We start from the raw sequence: 6,605 nt of genomic DNA on the forward strand, positions 1-6,605 counted from the left end.
AGAAATATAGACCAAAAGTATAGAATTCCTTAAAACTGATAATAAAGCACCTTATATTTAATTAAAGCGATGGTCACAGAAAAAATTCATCACCTTTAATGCTTATATCAACAAAAATGAAAGAACGAAAACACACATAAAACTCAAAATTTGGAAAAGAATAAGGTAAAGAATCAAATAATAAAAAGCCAAAAAAAAAAAAAAGACTCAGAAAACAGAAATAATAAAATAGAGCAAAAGTCTGGTTCTTTGAGAATACATTTACAAAATAGACAACCCTCTAGCTTACCAAATCAAGATGAAATGAAAGCACAAACACAAAATAAGATAACAGAAATAGCTATCAAGACGGAGGAAAATTTTTGAAGGGAGTCTACATTAAACAATTCTATGCCAATTAATTTAAAGACCTACATCAAATAGATAATTAGCCAAAACTGATCCCAAGAAAGATAGAAATTTTAAACAGAATAATTCCCATCAGAGGAACAGAAAGTAATCAACCTATCAGGTCCAAATGGTTTTACAGGGAAATTTCATCAAAATCTTCAAAAGCCAGTCATCTCAATGCTACTTAAACTATTTGAAATCATAGCAAAGAAAAGAAAATGTAGAAATTCTTTTTATGAAGTGACTAAAGCAATGTTTCCTAAACATGATAAAGGTTGCACAAGTACAAAACCACTGGTGTAAAAATTGTGAGTGAGACGATAGCTAACATCTAACGGTACTTTAAATGTAAACTAATATACCTCGGGACCCATAACTGGTTTACTTCAGGATTAAGAATGGTACAATATTAGGAAGTTTACTAGTATATTTCAACATTTTAAATGAAATGGGAAGAAAAAAATCATATGATCATCTCCTTGCATGCTGGAAAGTCTTAAACAAAATTCAGAATGCGTTACTAATACATAAAACACTTAATGAATGGATCCTTTCTTAACATACTTACATATATATAGATAATATTTCAGTCTAAAAATGGAGAAACAGTAGATGTATTCCTTGAAAATCAGGAAGAGGCATGGATAATCATTTCACTTCCATTTAACATTGTATTGAAGGTTTTACCCAACAAAATCAGATACAGTTAGAGGCATTAGACTTGGGAAGGAAGAGGTAAATTATTTCTATTTGCAAATAATATAATAGTATAACTGGAAAACCCAAGAGAATCAATGAAAAAGCTACTATAAGCAGTAAATAAATTTAGCAAGATGATTGGATAGCAAATTAATATATAGGAACCTTTATGTATTAAAAAACAATAGAATGTAAAAAGGAAGAAAAGATTGCATTACAATAGAATGATTAAAAATAACAGGTATCTGGGAATAACTTAACAAGAAATAATCAAAATACATGTAAGGAAAGATTAAAACACTAAAAAATACAAAACTAGAGTTGAACAAATAGAATTACATTCCACATTCTTTAATAGCACAATTTAACATAAAGATGACATATCCTGTGATCTTTAAATTGGAGCTAGACAAGTTTATTTTAAGTCCATATTTTTTTATAAGGTAAGAACAACCAGGAAATCTTAAATTTTTTTAGAGTTATTGGTATAATCAGATATTAAAGCATACTATAAAGTCTTATAATTTAAAATGTGGTATTGGTATATGAGTCATCAGACCAAATGAATAGAATAGGAAGTCCAGAAACAGACTGTAATACATGGAAATTGAGTTTATAATAAAGATGCCAACACATATCACTAGAGAAAAGACAGATTTTTAAAAATTGTGTGTCAGCTTTTGCTACATAACAAATTACCCAAAACCTATTGGCTTAAAAACAACAATCATCTAATATTATTTGTGGTTATTATTATTGTTCATTATTGTGACTATTAAATCATAATTGTGAGGCTGAGGATTAGTAGGGCACTTCTGGTCCCTGGCTAGGGTCTAGACCTCACTGGGGAAGGAGTGGATGTAGCCCACTGAACAACAGAGAAATTTGCTGAGTTGCCCAGGCCAGGGCTAGTTCATAGTCACTGAGGTGAGGCTGACAGGCATGAAAATGTGAGACAGGGCTGGTAAACTGGAAGGCTGCTGGGGTATCAGTGGGTTGAGGCTGGTGAGCATGGGGCCACAGGCTAGGACTGGCAAGCAGGAAATCCCCCACCAGGGTGCCATAGACAGGACACTATAGATCGGAGCTTGCAAATAAGAAAACCACAGGCAGAGAAAACATCAGAGTGAAAAAGAGGTGGATGCACAGTGAGAGCAGCAAAATAGACCTCTTCCTTCCTTCCTCCTAATGTTTTCTACTGCTAACTGGCAAAGGGGAATGTTTACAAAGTCATATTCCATTATTGCAGAGCAAGGCAGTGAAGAGTGGATTTGGGGCTGACAACTGCTATTGATAAATCCTTCATTCCACCCTCATTGACTACTCAGCTTCCATATGCACCTTTGTACACACACTTGAATTTCTGTACAACAAAACACCAAAATACTAGGGGGTGAATGTGGCTCAAGCAATTGGGCACCCACCTCCCACATGGGAGGTCCCAGGTTTGGTTCCCAGGGCCTTCTAAAGAAGACAAGCAGACACCACAACCAGTAAGACGTTGCAACATTGCAGATGCTGCAACCAGCAGACAATACAACCAGCAGACAATGTAACCAGTAGGGAGCGAAAGTGGCTCAAGTGGTTGGGCACTCGCCTCCCACATGGGAGGTCCCATGTTCAGTTCCTGGTGTCTCCTAAAGAAGATGAGGGAGCCATCTTGGGGGGGGAGTGTAAAAACAAACACAAAAACACCAAGATACAACCACAAGATACTGCTACACTTCAGATAAATGAGAATACACACTGTACCAGCAGTCATTGTACCTACTGCAAGTTACATTAATTACTCCTCCAATTTGGTCACATCCAACTGAATATTGTAACCTAATGACTAAATTGTAAAGTTAACATACAACTTGCATATAAAATAAAGAATGAGAAGTTGATAAGGAAATAACATACAAATAAACACATGCAAACAACAAGAGAAAATATTCAAAGATACTGCAATCTGATTTTTAAAAATTGATCATGAGGCTGCAGTTGATGTCTATGGCTTCCTTCTTTCATTATCCATTTCATTTTTCTCCCATGCTCCGACAAAACTTCAGCTGATTAAGGTTCTTTATCTGCTTAAGTGACCCAAACCATCATTCCTAAGTGATCTGAGTCCTCAGTTGTCCTGTCTTTTTTGGTTGTTAATATTTCCCATAAACCATTACTATTAAGCATGCAAATTATAAAGACGAGCCCCAGAGAATCCCCTGGGTTCCAGGCATAGTCCTTCTTGCTCCCATTGTGTAGCAGCACCCCAACTTGTCCTTGGTAATCAGAATCAATTGGTCCAACCAGTAGAACAACCCCTGTTGCTGGAAGTTGGTTCAGTGGCATAAGGAACCCAAAAGGGTCAGGTAGAAGTCCCATTTTCTGATGCGGGAGGACCATTGCTTCGTTTCGTCTGGTGGAAGCATTCCGTCCTTGTGCACTAAACAAACAGAGCTCAAGGTTGCTGGGAGAGGAGGGAAAAATTCTGGGAGTGGGTTATTAGGTAAAATAGTAAGAGGGGCCACTCTTGCTTCCACCCTTGTTTCCTGGGCTCGTGAAGTCTGGAGACAATACCATATAATGGTATCTGGTTTAAAGCAGATACTGCCTCCTGAAAGATGGACCCCCCAACCCCTGCCCTTCCAAAGTGCTGTCTCCAAGTCGGGGCCATACGCGAGTTTTCAGTAAAGTATTCCCACTTCTGAGTTGGTCCAGCTGCTTCTTGGTGATGGTGTCAGACCGCCTAAGGTTTTGCTTTTCCCTTTCCGGTTTAAGTCTATGTTTTAAACATGTAAAATATCTATATGATTTAAAAGTAAAAAACACATATAAGTAGATATTTTCAGAAAATCTTGCTTCTTTCCTCAGTGCTCTTTATAGGTAACCATTCATTTCTAGGTTTATACCAATGTTCCTTTTTGGAAAATTAAGTAAAAATACACATGCATTATTTCCCATCCTTTCTACAAGAGATTACATACTGTGTATACAGTTCTGAATCTTTTTCACTTACTGTGATGGTTAAGCTAATGTGTCAACTTGGCCAAATAATTGTGCCCAGTTGGTTGGTCAAGCAAGCACTGGGTTAATTGTAATACAAGGACATGTATGGGTTTTAGTCATCAGTGAGTTTACTACAGAGATGGCTGATTACATTTACATCAACCAGGGAGATTGCCATCAACAATGAGTGATGCTTTATCCAATCAGTTGAATGCCTTGAAAGGGGAAGTGAGTTCAGCACTCAGAGAGAATTTCCCAGCTCCTCTTTGGACAGCCAGCGTCTCCTGGAAACTCATCAAGGACCTTCACTGGATTTTCATCAGAGCCCCTGGTTTGTAGCCTGCCTGTGGAACCTGGACTTGTGCATCTCCATGGTCATGTGAGAGTTATAAAATCTCTTTCTCCTACTATTGATAGATATCTCCTGTTAATTCTGTTTCCCTGGAGAACCCTGACTACTACACTTACAATCACTCCATTGTCAACTTATTGACTCTCAGCTCCAAATCCACTCCTCACTGACTTGCTATGAGATTATGAATCTGCACATTGTATTTAGTTCACGATAGTGAAACCATACAATATTTGACCTGGCTTGCTTCACTCAACATAATGTCCTCCAGGTTCATCCATGTTGTCATATGCTTCACAACTTGATTTCTTCTTACAGTTGAATAATATTCCATCATGTGTATATACCACAGTTTGTTCATCCATTCGTCAGTTGATGGACACCTGGGTTGTTTTCCTCTTTTGGCAATTGTGAATAATGTTGCTGTGAACATCGGTGTGAAAATGTCTGTTTGTGTCACTGCTCTCAGTTCTTCTGTGTATATACCTAGTAGCAGTATTGCCAGGTCACACGGCAGATCTATAGCTAATTTCCTTAGGAGCTGCCAAACAGTCCTCCTCAGTGGCTGTACCATTCTGCATTCCCACCAGCAGTGCATAAGCGTTCCCATCAACAGCTGGTATAAATGTTAAGCTTCGTTAATAGAGGGCGCTAGTGGGACACTCAGGGAAAGGACTTTCTTCCAAGTTCACATGGCTTTCCTTTTCCTTTTTGCACCGCAAGTGTTGCAGCCTGCATGCACTTGGACAAAGGGGGTTTTCCTGCTTGCAAGTTCCAGCTTGTTACCATTTCACGGTGATTCCTTCCAGATTTATTCTTGCATGTAACACATGCATGTTTAAGAATTTCTCTTGTGCAGGCAGATTTGTATTTTTTTTTTCATCTTAAAAAGTTTATTGAAGTATATCTTTCATACATGAATACACATAAACAATAAGTGTATAGTGAAAGTTGTGAACTGAAAAAACAAACATGCAAAACATACAGGACTCCCATACATCTCCCTACCACAAATACCTTGCATTGTTGTGAAACATTTGTAAGAAATTATGAAAGAGCATCATCCAAGTATTATTACTAACTATAGTCCATATCTTACATTTGTGTATTTTTCCCGCAACCCACCTTTTTTGTTGTTGTTGTTCATAAATGACATAATTTACCTAAAATGTACAATCAGCGACATTTGGTATAATCACTGAATTGAACATTCATCACTTCAATCAATCTTAGTTTCATTACTCAAAAAACAAAACAAAAAACACACACAACACAAAACAAACCATCATACCCATATGTTAGCACTACTAGTTAAAAATCCTATGAGGTGCTTTCACCATTGCTATTCATTTACAAACAACTTTTTACCAATTTTGCACAGGTTAAACCTCACCTTGCTATTCTCCAACCACTATCTATTCTCTGATGACTTATATTCTAGCTATTAACTCCATGAGTTTGAACTTTATATTTAGTTCATAATAGCGAACTCATAATATTTGTCCTTTTATACCCGCTTGCTTCACTCAGTGTCCTCCAGGTCCATCCATGTTGCCATATGCTTCATGGCTTCATGTTGCTATGAACATCGGTATGGAGATGACCGTTCATGTCACTGCTCTCAGTTCTTCTGGGTACACACCTAGTAGCAGTATCGCCAGGGCACATGGTGGATCTATAGCTAACTTCCTTAGGACCTGCCAAACAGTCCTGCACAGTGGCTGTACCATTCTACATTCCCACCAACACTAAGTGTTCCTATCCCTCCACATGCTTTCCAACACTTGTAGTTTACTGTTTTTTTAAAATGGCCATTCTAGTAGGTGTGAAATGATATCTCATTGTAGCTTTAATTTAAATTTCCTTAATAGCCAGGGATTTTGAACTTTTTTTCATGTGTTTTTTCATCATTTGTATTTCTTCTTTAGAAAAATGTCTATTCAGGTCTTTTGCCATTTTTTTTAAGCAGGTCTTTTGTCTTTTTGTGGAGTTGTAGGATCACTTTATATATCATGGATATTAGATCTTGTCAGATGTGTGATTTCCAAATACTTTCTCCTATTGAGTAAGCTGCCTTTTTACCCTCTTCACAAAGTCCTTTGAGCTGCAGAAGTGTTCAGTTTTGAGGAGGTCCCATTTATCTATTTTTTCTTTTGTTTCTTGTGCATTGGGT

Source organism: Dasypus novemcinctus, chromosome 26 (assembly GCF_030445035.2).
Source record: "Dasypus novemcinctus isolate mDasNov1 chromosome 26, mDasNov1.1.hap2, whole genome shotgun sequence".
Classification (NCBI taxonomy): Eukaryota; Metazoa; Chordata; class Mammalia; order Cingulata; family Dasypodidae; genus Dasypus; species Dasypus novemcinctus.